Raw genomic sequence first — 19,554 nt, 5'->3', positions numbered from 1 at the left:
TCTTTTTAGGCATTTCTTTTACAAATGTGAGATTACTATTGAATAGTCAGCCCAAAATTTTTGTTCCCCTGGAACAGGGATTACTACACCATTAGTAAAGATATAAGGGCCCGTGCTTCCCGTGCTTCCGTGAATCCCGTGCTTCCGTGAGAACACAAGTACTTTTTATAGGATTTAGTTTAAAACCGTTCGTGTCTGCCCAGCCTGCAAGTTTGTTCACCACAAGCTGGACTTGGCATTCAGAAAATGAGAAGTTACAAGACTCAAAAGGTAGCTGGACGTCATATACATATTCAGAACAGGACATGGTTGGTGCCAATTCCTTCTGGAACGAGTTCATCTTTAACGAGTACAGCTCAAGACACCACCTTGAGGAACGCCATTTTCCTGCACGTATACATTAGAAAGTGCAGTGCCAACCCTCCCCCGAAGTGTTCTCTACAACAGATAGCTAGCGAGGGTGTTCAGCATGTTCCCTCAAATGCCAAATGAGATGAGGTGACTCGAGATGCCGTACCGCCAGGCCGTGTCATAGGACTTTTCCATATCGAAGAAGACTGCAATTCAAAACTGATTATGGATGAAGACATCTTTTACATACGATGCCAACGCAACCAGTTGATCATTGGTGGATCTCTCTGCCCTGAAGCCAGCCTCGCCACTGTCGAGAAGACCATTGTACTCTAAAAAGTACATGAGTCTCCTATTGATCATCATCTCCAGCAGCTTACACAGGCAGCTTGTCAGGGCGATGGGACGACAACTCAATAGAGAGGAAGTGTCCTTCCCCTGCTTCAGAAAGGCCAATACGATGTCATCCCTTCATGACTCTGGAAAGCGTCCCAAAAGACATATTTTGTTGTAGAGATGAAGGAGGACTTCACGTGTGTCTGCGTGGAAGTGTTGTGTAAGTGTATGTAATGTCTGCGCCTGGAGCTGAAGCTTTACAAGTACCCAGTGCGATATTCAGTTCATGAAGTGAGAAGGGGGTGTTATAACATGAATTCGACTTATTACTATCTCGCAAGGACTTCTCACAGGATGTTTTATGTTTTATAGAAGTGTAGGTGTAGTGTGCGGAACTGATCACCAGTTGTAAGTGTTGTGCGAAAGCGTTAGCCTGGTGTTCAAGTGTGTCCCCTGTAGTGCTGACAAGAGGCAGGCTGTGTGTCTGTTGTCCATTAGGCTTGCGTTTTCTTGTCCATACCTTGCGACTGCTGTGTATGAATTGGTTGAAGTGAGGAAGGTGAGCAAAGTGTCTTTTTTCGCCGCACGACGGACTCGCTTCCGAAACGCCTTTGCCCGTTTGAAAGAAATGAGATTATCTGACGTGGGGTACCGGCGAAGGACACCCCACGCTATTTTCTGGGCTTCCCGCGCCCACCTGCAGTCCTCGTTCCACCAGAGCCTCCTTGGGTTGCGCGACGCAGTAAAGGCATGGGCAATGAACTTTTCGCCGGCGTCGAGGATGTGCGCCGTGATGAGTTGGGCGGATTCCTCCACGTGTAGGTGTTTTATCTATGTGTGGTGTATTTTATATGCTTATATGAAAGTGCTCCAGTTTGCTTTTGATTCAATAAACGTGCTGCGCAAAGAGTGGCAGCTTGGGCCTCTACCTATAAACGTTAGTGAAAAGAGGAAGTTGTCACTATTATATGGGTCCGTGCCCACGCCACACTTCAGACATGGAAAGAGAACTGCAGAACTAGTTGCCAAGTCAAGATGCGAGTATGTATTGTGCCTTGCGGTATGGTATGTAGGCTGTTTTTTGTTGAAAAGGCGTGCCCTAGAGGATGTAAGAAACTTCTCGATCAGGTGACCTCGGGTATGCGTTCTCGAGGAGCCCCAAATAGAGTTGTGCGCGTGTAGGTCGCCTGTGAGGATGTATGGTTCGGGTAGCTGGTCAACCACTGTCTCGAAATCGGAGCTCAGAAGTGCAAAATCTGGAGAGATGTAAATGAAACGTACTGTTAGCAACATATGAAATAATATCGTACGGATGGCTACAGCCTCAAGTACAGTTCTTAAAGAGAGAGGGTGGCATGCTATTGACTTCCTGGCGAGAATGGCCGCACCACCCAAAGAGTGTATGCAGCCACCGCTGTCTTTTCTGAATACCTTGTACCTATTTAGAAATTTGATTATTTGGAATTGAGGTGTGTTTCTTGGAGACACACGACACTTGGCTGATTGGCATGCAGCATCTTCTACATATCGTCCAGAGTTTTAAGGAGGCCTCTGCAGTTCCATTGATGTATGTTTTCAGTTCCCAATATTTGACTTTAGAATGACTGGAGGGTGTGTGTGTGTGCTTGTTCATGTGTCGTTTTTCGGCGCTGTAACTCTGGGATTGGGCTTTTTGGGCATTTCTGTAGGCCCTCCTTGCGCTGCGTTGCAGGCAGGAAAGGCGGGACGTCCAGCTGATGTCAGCGGGACGTGCGCTGATGTCAGCGGGACGTGCGTCAGATGTCAGAGGGGTGCCCGAGGGGCTGGGCCCCCTGGAGTTGTACCCTCTTCGGGGACCCTTCGTTTCAACCGCCGCCACCGAGTGCGCCGGGGACGCGAAAGGTGGCACGGGTGGCACGGTGGCGTTGAAAGCCGATGCGGGGCCCCTGGTGTCCATCTCCTTGGCACCCTACAACGTACTGGAGGATTGGGAGGCAGTGGCGGGAGTGGCATCGGTCCCGACAGAGACGGTTGGCACCACAATCGCTGCTGCATCAGCAAGCGGCGTGGTTACGGGTTGGGCTGCGTGATGCATTCCAAGAGGGGACGGGACCAGCTAAGACTCGCTGAACTGGGTCTCCGTGGAAAGCAGACGACGCTCCACCCGTCTGCGAGCAGCGTAAGCTTACCCCTCCAGGAGGAAAGAGGCAAACCTCTTTCTCGCCGCTGTGAAGGTGATGTTTTCAGTGACCTTGGTGTTTATTATCTCCTCAATATAAAATGTTTCACATTTGCAGGAGTACGCCGCATGCGGCCCCCGACGTCCACACAAGTGAAGGTGTCGGATGGGCATTTGTTGCTCGGATGAGAGAGAGAGAAAGAGAGAAAACTTTACTTCTGGTCAGATTAAGACCTATGCGTCGTACTCTTCCGCAAGAAGAATCATGGCTCGCTGGTCAACGAGGGCCGCCGACGCCAACCACACTCGCCAGTTCGGAGGAGGGGGGTTAGGGTAATGAGGAGAATGCTAGGCAGCGGGGCAGGAGAAAAGGATGTGCTCAACATTTGCGTACGTAGCGGGGCAGTTGGGACAGTATGGGTCGCAGCGATTGCCGTAGTGGTAAAGACGTGCCGGAGTGGTGAGGGTGTTCAGCTGGATTGCCCGAAGGGTGTGCACTTGTGCAATGGATAGGGTTATGTGTGGTTGCGGAGAGAGTGTGTAGCGAGTGCCGGAGGTGTTGGTAGTGCTCTTTGAGGGTTTTCTTGTTTAAATATGCCTCGTCCGCCATGGGAGGGAAAGGCCAAGGGATCACCGGCGCCCGGTTAGTAATCTTGCGGGCCAGCTGGTGAGCCAGCTGATAGCCAATAATCCCTGAGTGGCCCGGCAGCGTATTCCCGAACAATATCCCGTAGGGGCCCAGGCTGACCACACCCCCTAAGAAGCGGCGCAGCCAATGAAGTTAAAAAATTGCAATTTTTTAACCTCCTTGGACGCAGCACTGTGACGTCACAGCCTATATGTGCCCGACTTCTTGCGAGTTGTATTTTTTATTTTTTCCCTCTCCCCTCATTTCGGCTGCTTTGCGGGCGGCCGATGGTTTCGCTCCGTGGGCCAGGCTGGCCTTCAGTTCTGGGTAAACTGACGCACATGTGGTAGAAGTTAACCTTTTGTACGTGAGCCCCTGATCTCTCCGCGCGGTTCTTGCGCTCCTGCAAGTTGACGCCGAACTCCGATCGTGTTCCTAGATAAGCGCTCGGCTCGGTGCTCGAAGTGTGCGCGCGCGGATGGATGCTTTCACGTACATGTGGCAATTATACAAGTTCTGGAAAGCAAACACTCTCATAAAAAGGAAGACAAAAATTTGTTTTGATCTTTTGTGATCGCGCTGCTTCGCGGCGGCCGATGGTTTCGCTCCTAGCGCAAGCCTGGCGTACGCGCTGGGAAGATAAAACTCGCCCTCCGCGCTCTCTTGTGCGCCGTCGGTCGCTCGTCTCCCATGCTGTTCCTAGTTTAGCTAGCGCTCAGCGCGTTGCTCAAAGGGCGGGCGCGGATGAATGCTTTTGCACGTACATATGTAGTTATTGTTTACGTTCAAGAAAGCAAGCACTCCTATAAAGTGAAGGCGAAAATGTTCTTTTTTTTGGCCTTGGGTGGTCCTTTGGACTCCCTACCGAAGCGCAGAACGGTTGCTCTCAGTCGGTCGAAAGCACACGCGTACGTCGGTCGCTCGTCTGCTACGAACATCAGCGAGCGTGTTATTCGTCATACTCGTATGTGCCTCGCACTCGTGCAGAACTGCCCATCGCAAGGTCCCTTCTCATAATTGTGTGCGCCACGCGCGTCTCCCGCGCATTTACGCGATCGTCGCGAAGCTTATAACTTCTGCTTCATGGATAAGCACGACCAGCCGCTCGAGGTCGTCAGAGGTGACCTCGCATCAACAAATCATGAGTCTGTGTTCCGCGCGAACCTGCCTGACGAAGTAGCAGTCAATGCCTTCATGGACAGGTAGAGCGGGTGCACCAACACAACCTGGATTGTCCAAAAGGTCCAGAAACTGGGCGAAAGGTGTTTTTCGATACGAAAAGTTGTAGTACACGAGGCGGCGTTTTGCAACTTGTGTTGTACTATTTATATATTTATTCTTGCTATTTCTTGTTTATACATTTGTATACTTTTTTGCGTGTGTGTGGCTTACAGTTGAGGCGCGAGCTGTGACACAATGCGCGCGAAATAAACACAGACACTACAGAATTCTATATCTGTGGTAGCTAAAAATGCGTCACTGTAAACAGACACAAACTGCTCTTCTATACCCATCGGGGGATCTCGAAATGTGACAATTTTTGCCGCGATTTGGACTCCCAGATCAATATCGCAAAAATAGTGCGCCAAGGAGATAACTTTTTTTTACTTAGTTTTATCTCTGCTGCGACTACCGTGACTTCAAGCTCACGCGCAACTACTCATTAGTCCCAGCGAAAAAAATATACGCATCTGATTGAGTGTAAGACTTTATTAAGTGAGAGGCCATGGGGCCTGGGGCAGCAAGGATGAGGGGAAAAAGGGAACGTAAGCACTCGCACAATGAACACAGTTGCAGTCGTGGGGTCTTAATCGCAAAATGAACACATTAAAGTCCGTCAGTGGCAGCAAATCGCACAGCTCACACTTAAATGTACAGTTCACACTGTAGACAATGCGGTTCACACTGGAAACAGTGCACGCTGGAGACAGTTCACATGGTAGACCGAACGGGGAAGTCGGTCAGGCTGCTACACCAATTTGTAGAGTCCGTTTTCAAGGGCGTACTCGGTAAGTGCTTCTAGTGTGGTGGGATCATGACGGACCCGACAAACATGTTCCTGTTCAGTCGCAGGGGCGGGACCTAGATTTAAAAGCTGGAGGCGATTACGGTCGAATAATAGACAGAGCCAAATTAAGTGGTAATGATTTGGTGTGCCTTCCCGATTACAGGGGGGCCATCAGCGCCATTCGGATCCTGCTGTAGCTGTCTATTTATAAATAACGCATCTTATGCAGTAAAATCTATGTGTGCATGAAGCACAAATTGTTAAAAATAACTAATCGACATTGGCAACAGTGTGAATGGTAGCACGCATGATTACTGATATCAAACTGCGCCCTGATGGCTTCAGTGAAGAGACTGTGGTCAATAGCCCTGTAAAGAACACTTATATCAAACTCCTCGTGGAATTCAGTAGCTATACAATCCAACTATTACTTAGCCCTTGGTTGGTATATATTTTCGATATTGTTTCCCGAAATTGTTATGACCAGCAGTGCAAATTATGCAGCATTCATGACCGAGTGTAAAACGTTTACGTTTCAGCTGGTGTCTTTCTTATCAACGTATCACCCTTGCATGAACGAATCACACCTTCTATTGCTGTTAACAAAATGTGAATGTTTTCCTTTGTGGCACTGTTCCTGATAATGAAATAATGCAATGAAGTAAATGTTAACGAAGTTCAATGTAATTGTGCTTATGAAAGTGCCAAATGTAGCAGCTCATGCAGCTGTAATATTTCGCAAGGGTAGGACAGTTTGTAAATGTAGTCATGGCTAATTGGCGGCCTTTCTTGTAATCCTTACCTGCAGCACCGAATCGTGTTTTGAGATGTGTATATAGTGAAAGAGCACCCAACTCAATTGTATACCCTTCTGTGTGTTGTAGAATGAGCTCTCAATTACGGTGTTTGCTTTCCGGAACGTGTATAATTGCCACATGCGCGTGAAAGCGTCCCTCCTCGCGCGCGCACTTCGAGCACCGAGCCGAGCGCCTATCTAGAAGCACGATGGGAGGTCAGCGTCAACTTGCAGACGCGCAAGAAGAGCGCGGAGAGATCAGGGGCTCACGTACAAAAGGTTAACTTCTACCACATTTGCGTCAGTTTATCCAGCGCCGAGGCCCAGCCCGGCCCACGGAGCGCAACCATCGGCCGCCCGCAAAGCAGCCGAAATCAGGGGAGAGGGTAAAAATAAAAAATACAACTCGCAAGAAGTCGGGCACATAGAGGAAGTTACGTCACGGTGCTGCGTCCAAGGAGATAAAAAAGTGCACTTTTTTTAACCTCATTGGCTGCGCCGCTGCTAAGGGGGTGTGGTCGGCCTGGGCTCCTACGGGATATGGTTTGGGAATACGCGGCCCGGCACCCACACCACAGCGACCAAGGCAGGGGAGAGGAGCGAGAGAGTTTCAGAGAGGTCGTCATACAGATCTTCGGCAATTGGGTTGTCGCGAAGAGCTCGAATAGCCACCATGGAGTCGGAGCATATACGGTTGCGGGGGGAAGGGGGTAGGGAAGTTAGTTCTCTAGTTGCGTGAACGATCGCCGCCAGTTCGAGAGCTAAGGGAGAAGAAGTATGGAAGTAAGGGCCAGCTATGGAGGTTATTGGGGTGTCAGTGGGGCGGGACATAATTACGGACGCAGTGGAGCCACAAGCTGTGTGATATGCCGCGTCAACATAGCATGTGACAGTGTCCGGAAGGAAGGGGTCATGGTAAAACGCGCGAGCTTGCCGTCTGCCCTCGTGAAGGTGTGGGGTCATGTTGGAGGGAATGGGGGCACAGCGGAGGTTACTGGGAAGGGGCCGTTGGGGGGTGGGCAGGGGAAAGTCAATGGGCCTGATTATTGCCCGCTGAAGCAGCCAATGGCCCTGCGCGGAGCCAGACAGACGGCCCAGCTGTCAATCCCTGAGGAGGGGCAGAAGATCATGAAGAGGAAGGAAGAGACCTGTGGCGTATAATTTCTCTGTAGAGGCATGTGTTGGGAGACGCAGGGCAGCTTTGTAAAGTGTGTTAAGGGCATATTGAACACTTCGCATGTGTGCCTGTGTTAATGTGCAGTATGGGAGAAAATACAAGATTTTGTTCAGGGCGAAGGCTGTTACCAGCTGACTGGCTCTGCGTTCATCGATGCCCCCCCCGCCGCTTGACCACCCGTCGGACCAAGTGAGTCACTTGGTGGCATGTGGTGATCGTGGACTTTATTACACGGGAGAAGGAGTGGTCTTGGAGGGGAAATCACAGAACCCGGCAGGATGAAGATCGGGGGACGGGAGTGCCATCGAGGGTAAGCGACAAGAGTTTGCACACATCGAGGTAAGCGACAAGAGATTTGCATTTTGCACAGGTCGTTCGGCCACGGCAAGAGTTTGTAATATGCTCGAACCACTGGCACATAAAACAGCGCCGTGGGTTCGGGATGTAGGGACGGATGAAGCACCAGATAAAGCCTGCGTATATATGTTGTGGAAGTGCTGCACGGTCAAAGATCAAGATGATGTGCTTGTTGGGAATCTCCTTGTCGTTTCTGCGGGTGGTGGTGCGTCTCACGGCAGTGACGCCGTGATCCTTCAAGCCGGAAGAAGACACGCATCCATTTTATTCAAAAGATAGGGCTCGGAAATCACACCTTGCCAGCTTTTGAGGCTCCGATGGGGTGGGATCCTGATGTCTAGATCAGCATGTGTAGTCTGTGCTTTAAGCTTTGTGGACTGCTGCTGGTCATTACCTTGTAGCGGCAGCTCCAGCGACATCGCTGGATCGAGCGCCGCTCCTCGCACAGCAGCCCCTGGACATGGACACAGGCTGCGTGGCCGCGCGACCGCACGAGGACACGGGGGTCGCACTGGTGCTGACAAAATAGAATCTCGTTTTGCTTTGCGACGAACGGTCGTCCTGCCTGAGGCTCCTTCCTCTCGCCCGACATAGCGCCCTACAATTGGTGACCCTACCGAACACGCCACCGAGGTTAATGTAGAGCCATGTCCCTCGACAACCAGGACTCAACCCGTTCGGGAGAACCCGGCGCAGCAGTCTCAGCCTTGACCGTTCGGCTTCCGCAATTCTGGGAGCGCCACCCGACGACCTGGTTTCTGCAAGCAGAGGCGCAATTCCAGCTAGCTCGGACCACCTCTCAAGAAATCAAATTTCGCCACGTCATCGGAGCGCTTCCGCCGACAGCCACAAAGGAGATCTCCGACATCCTCACTTCGTTTAACCACACCCGCCCCGCAGCGCCTTACGACCAGCTCAAGGCTGCACTCCTGGAGCGCACAGCTGCTTCGGAACGCACACGCATCCAGCAGCTTCTCTCCTCCGAGGAGCTCGTCGACCGCAGGCCAAGCCAACTGCTACGGCACATGAAGCAACTCCTTGGCACACATTCTCACGCGATGGATGACACACTGCTGCGTGAGCTCTTCCTTCAGCGCCTACCTTCCAACGTCCAAATGGTCCCCGCCACTGCCACAGCCATGGACCTGCAGGCACTCGCCGCGCTGGCAGACAAAGTCATGGAGGTCGCCACCCCCTTTTCTCAAGTGGCCGCGGTTGCATCGGCTAAGCCTCCGTCTCCTCCTGCCCCAGGAACCCCGCTTCAGCGTTCAGTGAGTCCTCCGCTTCATCTAGACTCGACAGCATTTGTGATCGTCTAGAGAAGATCATCTTTGCCGCAACACGCCGTGATGTCTCGCCGCAACGTTCCCGTCAACGCCATCGCTCGTCGTCGCAGCGACGGTGCCCAGAGCGCCCACGCAGTGAATCGCCTAACCCGGGCATTTGCTACTACCACCGGCGTTTCGGCGCTTATGCCCGCCACTGCCGTCTGCCCTGCGCCTGGACGGGAAACGGCCTGGCCGACCGCTAACGGCGACAAGCGATCTCGGCCCAACACAGGAATGTCGCCTCTTTCACGTCACCGACCGCACCACCGGTAAGAAGTTTCTCGTGGATACCGGTGCCCAGGTAAGCGCTTTGCCCGCTACACGCCCGGATCGTGCTTCTCGTGTCACCTCGCATTTACAAGCAGTGAACGGCACGCGCATACCCGTCTACAAGCAACCCCCACTCAATCAAAACCTGGGGCTCCGCCGAGTTTTCCGGTGGGTTTTTCTCGTCGCCGACGTTTGCACCGCCATCCTCGGTGCCGACGTCCTCGCAAAACATGGCCTTCTCGTCGACCTAAGGCGGCAGCGTCTACTTGATGCTACCACACTCCTCTCAGTGCAAGGTGCGTCAGCGGAGGCAGCCGCTAATCTACCACCACCCTGTGCTACAGTTGCCAATGAACCATTCGCCACCTTGCTGCGGGACTTCCCAACCGTGACAGCCCCACCTGACTGGACTCAGCCTATTCGTCATGACGTCCGCCATCACATCATTACCACTGGCCCTGCCGTTTTCTTTCGACCACGGCGGCTTGCGCTTGACCAGTTCAAGTCGCCCGAGCGGAATTCGAGCACATGATGGAACTGGGCATCATCCGTCCATCATCCAGTAACCATGCATCACCACTGCACATGGTGCCCAAGAAAACTGGTGACTGGCGCCCCTGCGGAGATTACCGGTCCTTGAACACCAAGACCGTTCCTGACCGCTATCCGTTACCCAACCTCCAGACTTCACCGCCACTCTTCACGGGGCCACGATATTCTCTAAGATGGACTTGGTTCGTGCTTACCACCAGAGTCGCGTGGCAGAAGAATACATCCCCAAAACTGCCACCACAACCCCATTCGGCCTGTTCGAATTTCTGTGCATGCCATTTGGACTCCGCAACGCTGCACAAACATTCCAGCGTTTCATTGATGCCGTCACACGAGGGCTACCGATTGTCTACGCCTACGTTGACGACATTCTGGTGGCCAGCACATTCCTGGAAGGGCATCTAAAGCATCTTCGCCTTCTCTTTGAGCGTCTCGCTGTCCACGGCATCGTCATAAACGTCTCCAAGAGCGAGTTTCGTGCCTCTGCCCTCGATTTCCTTGGTCATCCTTTGGACGCCACGGGAATATGTCCACTCCCCGCAAAGGTTCACGCAATCATCGACTTTCCCAAGCCAGCGTAAGTGACAAAGCTCCGCCAGTTCCTAGGGCTGGTAAATTTCTACCACCACTTCATTAGGAACTGTGCCACGCTGCTCAAACCACTCGACAGGCTTCTTTCCACCAAACGGTCATCCACTTCACTTGATTGGGACGATGCTGCTGAAAGGGAATTTACGGCCATCAAACACGCTCTCGCCGACGCTGCACTGCTGGCTCATCCAAACCCGAGCTTTCCGTTTGCACTCATGACCGACGCGTCAAGTTCTGCCGCCGGAGCTGTCCTTCAGCAGCAAGTAAAAGGTGCACGGCAACCGCTAGCGTTTTTCTCCAAGCGCATGACTCCGGCTCAGACACGACATAGCGTTTTCGGCCGCGAACTGCTAGCCATGTACCTCGCTGTTCGTCACTTCAAACATCACCTCGAAGGACGCACGTTCACGATCTTCACTGATCACAAGCCCCTCACGGGGGTTTCTCCCCAGCTATCGTCGGGGCCGGTCATGCCGAGGGAGAGCTCCTCGCAGGCGACTGACGCAGCCGCGCCGGACCGGTTTCCCCGCGACCCGCCTGCACCGTCCGCCCCGGCTGCCTACAGGACCCACGCTTCCCACCGGCTTCCCACTGGCAAACCGAGTGAAAACTCCGTTTTTTAACTTGAACAAATCCCAGAGCCCTTGCCTCTGTTTTTTTTTTTCTCTTCTCGTTTTCTCGTCTCAGGCTATCCCTTCTCACCACTTAATTCCTCATGACCTAGTCCTGCTTCCTCAACCTGCTCTAAACCACCAACCTGCCTCTTCTCCTATCCTCATGGCTTCTCCAGCCTACCTCTTGGCTCTCGCTTCTGGATTGGAAGCATTTATTTCCACGGAGTGTGCTGACAGGGAAGACGGCAATAGTGACGGCGGGACGACCCTGGATACTGTCTTGCCGTCTACTTCAACATCCACAACCTCCAGCAGGAGCTGCAGCAGTAACAGCAGCAGCAACAGCTCTGGTGAGTGCACGCCCCCCGTTTCCCCCCCACAGCGCCCCACTCGGAAGACCCTCGATCCCGTCAAGCTCCGCTAACGAGGGCACAGCGCCGACAGCCCGCTCCAGAAATCGGAGATCTGCCTTATCGCATGGATCCACCATTGCAAGACTGCTGCCGGCGTGGTGCCCTCGTTGCTCGCTGCGCCCCGCGAACCACCCCCCACCCCACTGCTTGACCGCCTGCAAAGAAGTGTGCGAATGGGCCGCATTACTGTTGCACCAAAGGCGCGCCGCCCTGCAACATGGCGCAGAGGCACAAACTTTCCGAGACGCCACGCAGGCCCCCGCCATTTTCAATGCGGCCTCCCGGGGGAAAAGAGGCCCTTGCAGCCATCTTGGCCCAGCCCGAGACCACTCAGCCCCCCGACAACCCTACAGAGGCCATCCAAGCTGCTACCCCCCCACCGCGCTGCCGCGCCTAACTAGCCGCAGAGCGATACAACAAGAGGATCGTCAGCTCACCCTTGCCTGCCCCTCCCCACCGAGCCCCCTGTCAACGCCGAGACTCTCCCCTCCCCTCCCGCGGCGGCAGCGATCGACAAGGTCGCCGTCGAAGAGCCCAGCCTTGGGGAGCCCCCGACCACACAGCGGCTGCCTGCGCCTGGAGGGCCCGTAATGAACGAAAGTCATCGGGGTGGCAACGAGGCGAGCAACAACCTGTCCCCTGCCGCCGATCACGCAGCGAAGACGGGCGAGCTCCCCGAGTGGCTGCAAGAGAGCACGCACGAAAATCCGGCTTCTCAGAACACGCGCCACCCTCCCCGCGCTGGGACGCCGCACACAGGGCGCGGACCCCCAAGCGCGGCCTCCCGCTCTTCCTCCCCTGACAACCCCGACGACGGCTTCACGGTGGTGAGGTATGGAAGACGAAAGAAGAAAAAGGCAGGCCAGGCGACTCCCTCTCCCCCTACCACACAGGCGGTGCGCACGCATGACTGCCCCCCGCGAGCGCACGCGGCCAGCAAAAAAAAAACACCCACAGATCACGGCGTTGTTCAGGCCCACCATCCAGTGTAAAGGCCTTCGTGGGGTGAGCCGTTTAGATCTGGGCGAGGAGCTTAAACACCTCCGAGGACTCGGCGAAATCCGGGTCAATCCGCGGCTCAACTTGGTAGCAGTGGACACAGCTGCGACTGCCACCCACCAGGCCCTGCTCGGGCTTCGCTACCTCGGGGGTGTGCCGGTCCTCCCATACCTCGCCTCCAAAGAGGGGCGCACGCGCGCGGTCCTGCGGGGCATTGATACCGCAGGTGAAGCCGATGACCTAATTGCGCGTATTAGGTCGTCGGTACCCATCATCGGCGGATCGCGCAAGGGGCAACTGCTCTTCCTTACTTTCGTGGGCCGCCAGCCACCCAGCTTCGTGCACCTTTCGCACATCAGAGTGCCTGTAGAGGTGCTCACAGCCAGAAACCTACAATGCGGGAATTGCTGCCGATTCGGACACGTTCGCGCGGACTGCAGGGGCGTGGCCCGCTGCGCCAGGTGCGATGGCGCCCACCCCACGCAAGCTTGCACGGCACCCGGTCTCCACTGCTGCAATTGCGGTGGGGCCCACTGGGCCACGGCTCCAACTGGGCCACGGACGTACGAGGACCTCATCGGCGGAGACCAGCCCCACATTGAGCCGCCACCCCCACCGCACCGAGACGTCGGTGTGCCTATCCACACAACAATCTCCGGCATTCGCAGCAAGCGCTCCTCTCCAGCCTGCGCACTCCAGCAAGAGGTCGCCTGCCTCCTGCACGAGAGCTTTGCAGGCGCGGTCAAACTTTTTACAGACGGTTCTGTGCGGCCTGGCCCCCCAGGATCCGCCGCCGCCGCCTGCGCGGTCCCAATGCTGGACCTAACGGTGCAGCGCCGACTGAACTTCGCCTCTAGCTCAACAACAGCCGAGCTGGTAGGCGTGCACCTGGCGGCGGACGCTCTGGCGGGACGCCCCGACATCAAACAAGCCGTGCTGCTTTGTGACAGCCGGGCGGCACTAGAGCGCCTGCAGAAGCCCAGCAAACACGGGCCGCTCGTGCAGCGACTCGCAAAAAAGCTGCGCGACTTGCAGCAAGGAGACAGACGAATTTCCCTTCATTGGGTGCCGGCTCATGTGGGGCTCGAGGGAAACGAGTGTGCGGACTCGCTGGCCAAGGCGGTCCACTCAGCGAACACACCGCTCTTTGAGGGGGCCACCAGGGGCGACGAGGCGAGACACTGGATCGCCAAGCACGCCCAACAGCAGCACAAGACCCCGAGGCACGCCTATGGGGGGAAACGAGGGCGCATTCCAAGCCGTACCTTCTGCCGCGCCGACTGCAGTCTCCTCCTCCAGCTCCGCACGCGCTGCGCCTCTTCCACAGCTCGCCGCTTCTTCTTTGGTCAGGCCGACTCCCCCGACTGCCAGTACTGCGGCGAGCTGGGCAACACGGAGCACGCCCTACTGCGCTGCAGCCGGTACAGCGAGGAGCGAGCGAAGATGCTAAGACGCTACGCGGCACTGGGAATTGCGTGCAGCACGCGGGAGGAGCTCCTCTTTCCCTCGTCTGCCCGCGCACAGGGCGCGGCACTCACCGCGCTGCTGCACTTCCTGCACGCAACCGACCTTGCCACGCTGCTCTGGATGGGCCGCCGGCCCTCACCCATGACGCTTCCCCCCTCTCTTACGCACTACTCCTTCATTCATTCCTCCCCTCCTCTCTCCTCCCCCTCTCCTCGTCGCCGATCCCCTCAACCCAGAAGCATCCCAGCGAGCGGCTCACCCGGCAGGCGGCGCGCAAACAGAACTGTTCCTGGCGTGTCGGCGGCCCCCCTCCGCGCCCATTCAGGAACCTTTGAGTGGCGTGTCGCGAGTGTGTGCGCGAGTGTGTGTGGCTGCAAGCATGTGTCCAAACCCCACCCTGTGCCACGATCCCGCCACGTGTCTGAGCCCAAGCCTGCTACTGCACCTCCATCCCGCCTAACCTCAACCTGTGTCCCCATCCCGCAACGCCCATGAACCAGCGGTGTGTGTGTGTGTGTGTGTGTGTGTGTGTGTGTCTGCGTGCCTCAGCCAGCAACCCCACCCTGCCTCGGTCATAAACTGGATGGCAAAAAACTCCCCCAAAACCGAACACCTGTGCGCCCAGTCACCTGCACAAACGACAAAACTCTTTGCACCTCGGTCCACGGGTCCCCCCACCTCTATAACTAACTAACGAAACCAGTATAACCAAAGTGTAGTCCCATTTATTCCCTCGTAACCTTTACCATATAATCCTCCTGATTCTATCTAGCAGGCTCACGTACTCCCAGTTATCCTTTTACCTGCGTCATTATCTCACTGTCTATCCCCATGTATCCGCGCTTGTCTAATTCTTGTTGCCAGCTGTTTGTTTTTTCCTTTGTAATGTTTACCTGTTCATCTCTCATCTACTTTGTTTAGCTCAACCCTTATATATCTTGTTCAGCTGTTTAACATTTATCCACTACCTTTAATCAACTTAACTTTTTCCTTATTGTTGTTATCAGAATTTAGCTACTACTTAGCATCTAGTGTACTCCTTTTTTTCTCGTTTCCTTTTTTTCTCATTATCTTTTCTTTTATTTTTTTTATCCAACACCACACTGTTCGTTCCTATTCCGGTCCTGTTTTGCGGCTCAGCTGCTTAACCTATTTTGTTAATAATTTTCTTTTGATGGACTGTTTTTTTTTCCTTATTTAATTTTTTTTATTATTATTACTTTTTTTCCCTCCCACCTCTCCACCCGACAGCCCCAACCTTGTGATCCACTCCTGCATAACCCGCTAACCAATGTATAATGCATACCTAGCACAACCGCCAACCAGTGTGTAACCCCTTCTCCAGTAGTTACAGTTCAGACCTAGCGACTGTTGCGGCGGCGGCACAGGCGTAGTTACCCCCTCGGCTACCATCTGGTCTTTCGCTCGCGCCACTCGAGGCCCTCACAAACCGTCTGCTCACCTTCACAGTGACCCAATCTCGTGACCCAATTACCGGGGTTCTGATCTGTTCCTGGCGCACCCCTGGGTTCGTGGTGATGTTCCCTGGGCGGGTTACTGTGTGCCGCGCGTTTCCCCTGTCTGCAGGGACGGGTGCGTGCTACAAGGAAGAGTCGCATGCCGAATTATTATTCTCCCTCTCTTCCTCCATCCCTCCTTCTCTACTCTTTTTACTGTCCCCCCTCTCGCTTCCGTTCGGCCGGTTGAGGTGTGGGCGAAACGCCAGACAGTTACCGGCCTCTATCTCCCCTTCCCCCACCCCTAACTCCCACTTCTCCTCCTCCTCCACCTCCCTCACGTTCACCTTGAACCGCCCTGACGCCCTCTACACTACACGAGAGGTGCGTCAACTACCATACCTCTCGGAGTTCACGTCCGACATCCAGCAAGTCAGTGGTGTGGCCAATTCCCCTGCAGACACACTGAGTCGCATGGACGATGTAAATGCTATTTCACCAGGAACGCTGGAAGCAGTTACCGACCCGCTTAACGTACAAGAACTGGCTACGACGCAAGCCAACGACAACGAGCTCTCCCGTCTACGTGGAGCACCTACCGCACTCAAGCTTGAAGATGTACCGTTTCGTGGTGTGACCTTCGTCTGCGACACGTCCACAGGTGTTCCTCGACCCTTCCTACCTGCCTCACATCATCGCCGCATGTTTGATGCCATACACAACATGGCCCACCCCGCCATTCGGGCATCTCAAAAACTCATTGCGTCCCGCTACGTTTGGCCCCGTATGAACGCTGACATTCGAGACTGGGTACGAGCCTGCACGTCGTGCCAGCGTTCAAAAGTCCAACGCCATTCCGTGCCCCCTGCCAAGCCAATCCTCAGGCCCGATGAACGTTTTTCTGTCGTTCACGTTGACATGGTTGGCCCCCTACCCCCTTGCCAAGGTTACCGGTACATTCTAACCTGTGTTGACCGGTTCACACGTTGGACCGAAGCCTGCCCTCTTCCCGACATCAAGGCTCCACAGTAGCTTCAGCCTTTGTGTCTACCTGGGTGTCGCGCTACGCATGCCCTTCCACCGTTGTCACCGATCGCGGCCGGCAGTTCGAGTCATCCCTGTTCACCGAACTACTGCGTCTTCTCGGAACGACTCGTCTGCGAACAGCTGCGTACCACCCGCAGTCGAACGGCCTTGTGGAGCGCTTTCATCGACACCTCAAGGCTTCACTCACTGCACACGGCTGCCCCACCGAGTGGGTCCAACGGTTACCACTGACCCTTCTCGGAATCCGGAGCGCGTACAAAGTGCACCTCTCGTGCACGTCTGCTGAGCTCGTCTTACGGTACACCTCTGCGTTTGCCAGCGGACTTGTTCGACGAATCTCCGCAACCTGTCCCTGCAAGTGAATACGTTGATAACCTACGAGAAGTTTTTCGACACCTTCGGCCTCAGCCCACACGCCTTGCAAAGAACTCGACGACTTACACGCACCCTGACCTCAAAACTGCCACGCATGTGTTCGTGCGCTACAGACCCGTCCGAGGACCAATGCGCCCACATTACCTGGGCCCCTATTCAGTCGTTCAACGTCACTTGACTACTTTCGTACTGGACATCAACGGCTCTCCAGACACCGTGGTAATCGAACACCTGAAGCCCGCGTACTTCGAGCCGCCCGAAGTCACTTCGTTGGAACCTGCTCTGCCCCCTTTAACAAGACGACCTCGGCGTGTCCACTGGAAACATGCATGACTTTTTCGCTCGTCACTCCCGCTCCTCTCTTGGGGGGGAGCCCTGTAGCGGCAGCTCAAGCGACATCGCTGGATCGAGCGCCGCTCCTCGCGCAGCAGTCCGATGGACATGGACAAGGGCTGCGTGGCCGCGCGAGCGCACGAGGACATGAGGGTCACACTGGTGCTGACAGATAGAATCTGGTTTTGCCTTGCGACGAACGGTCGTCCTACATGAAGCTCCTTCCTCTCGCCCGACATAGCACCCTACAACCTCAATCAGGAGTTCCCCACACCTTCGTGTTTGGCCTTATACGATTTCTTTTTGTGGCTTCACGATACATTGCGATCAAGAAAACTGACTCAGATGCAAGAAGGTGGGATGGACTGGGGGACTCTAGGACCAGAAATCGCGACTAATGAACCGGTTCAGGAAATGTTAAAGATGGCAATGGGGGAAAAGCTACTTCGGTGCGGCCCCTATCCAGAGACCGATCGCCTTTGGGAGGGGGGGGGGTTGAATATACCATACGGCATAGTATAAAAAAACAGGGAGAGGGGGGTACTTTCTTTGTCAGCCTTACCTTGATACCTGAAGAGTCCCAGAGCTCCGTGCCTGGTAAGCAGACAGAGAGCCCATCCGTCGGAGCTTCACCTAGGCTTCCACGGCTACCGTCTGAGGTTTCTACCGTTCACCTTAAAACACATCGTCACGGTTGGTCACAACTTTTGTATGGGGTCTCGGGGTCCGTGGTGTCGGCACCACCGTCAGCAAGATTACTCAAGGTGCCCCGTGCGGGGCACACATCAGCAGTACCTACAGGCCTGGCATTTTTGTAAAATCGCTACGTTTTGTTTCTATATTTGTGGAGACCACTATTAAACCATGGATTTGTTGTATCAATTGAGATGAAGATAAGCGGTACGTATTGCCTAACAAAAACAGCAATTTGTCACTGAAAATAGACCAGTTTTTAAATTCAAGACTCTCAAATTAAGGCTTTAGTATTGCATAATAAAATATACGTAGTTCTTTGTTTCCTTTAATGTAGTTGTATTTGATACAACCATACGTTTTCTTGACATTGAAACCTTTAGGTGCTAAGGGTAAGTAAAGTTATCAAGGAGCGTCTTATGGGCGCTAAATGCATCGACGTTCGATACAGAATAAAAGGTTTCGGTTTGAAAAGTAAACACCAAACCCTGTATGTTGGATCCTCGGGTAGGTTCATTAAAGGGGCACTCACACAAAAATTTGGCATCTTGTTATTTTGTTGCTATAAGTAGCTGATGACGTACTTATCACGCGTGGACACATCATTTGTTTCAGCGTACGACGGTTTTTTATTAAGAGGCGTTGTTAATACGGCCAGTCACAGTTTCGGTTTCAGCGGGTTCAAGGGAAACGTGAGAGTTTGTATGAACAGCGCTGTCCATGCGACCGTAGGACGGATATTACAGAACAGAGCTGCCGTAGCACTGTCGAATCCGCGCCGACAGCAGTTTCTGGGAGTGCCCCTGCGTACTAATCTCGTGAGGCGCCTAATGAGAACGTGATCGTGGGCGTTACGCAGGCGCTGCGAGGGCAAATTGCTGTCGCGGCTAGGGGACGACGCGCGACGCTCGCGATGGGGAGACGCGCGCTGGGTGCTTCCGGGGGGTCTTCCTACAGTTCCGCCTGTAAATGTGTTCGGCTTAAAACTCGGGCGGAGATTCGATTGCCGCTCTCGTGGGTGGTGCAGAAGCTATGTTTAATGCAACCCGCCATCGAATCATTACTCCTTTCTCATGTGCGCTGCCATGTTTGGGACATCATTCCCATTTTGTGCAGCGGTAAAAAGCTATCGCTCGAGCTATCTGCGCCAGACTCTGCCATTTCGCGGCCGTGGCCGCCACCTGCGCCGGATCGTGCGGCTCACTGAGTGCGCTTTTCGTGTCCCCAGCGCGTTTTCGCATCCAGTGTAATTAAAACAAATAAAAGCAATAGCCTGCATGAAATTGCTGTACAACTTTGTTCGGTGCCAGCTGCCAGATAGCCCGATGACCCTCGAATTTATCGTTCCTCCGGCGCCTCCGCCGCAAACAATAGGATCGTTTGATGCTCGAGAGAAGAAGCTCTGACCTACGATTAGAGCCGCGAGCCGCCAAAAAACGCCGGCACTGCAGAAACGTTCAACTCAAACTCGTGACTTGTATGCCTGTGGTTTATTCGCGAAATATCCAAGGAATATCGATTGCGCGAGGTAGTACGCTGGCTGCTTGTTGCAATTCGCATACTTTAAAATGAATTTTATGTATGTTCTGGGCTCTATTTTCCCC

The sequence above is a fragment of the Haemaphysalis longicornis genome, unplaced genomic scaffold (assembly GCF_048455015.1).
Source record: "Haemaphysalis longicornis isolate Haplotype H1 unplaced genomic scaffold, Haemaphysalis longicornis Haplotype H1 scaffold_5, whole genome shotgun sequence".
Lineage (NCBI taxonomy): Eukaryota > Metazoa > Arthropoda > Arachnida > Ixodida > Ixodidae > Haemaphysalis > Haemaphysalis longicornis.
The sequence above is the reverse complement of the archived record's forward strand: the minus strand, read 5'-3'. Positions refer to the sequence as shown.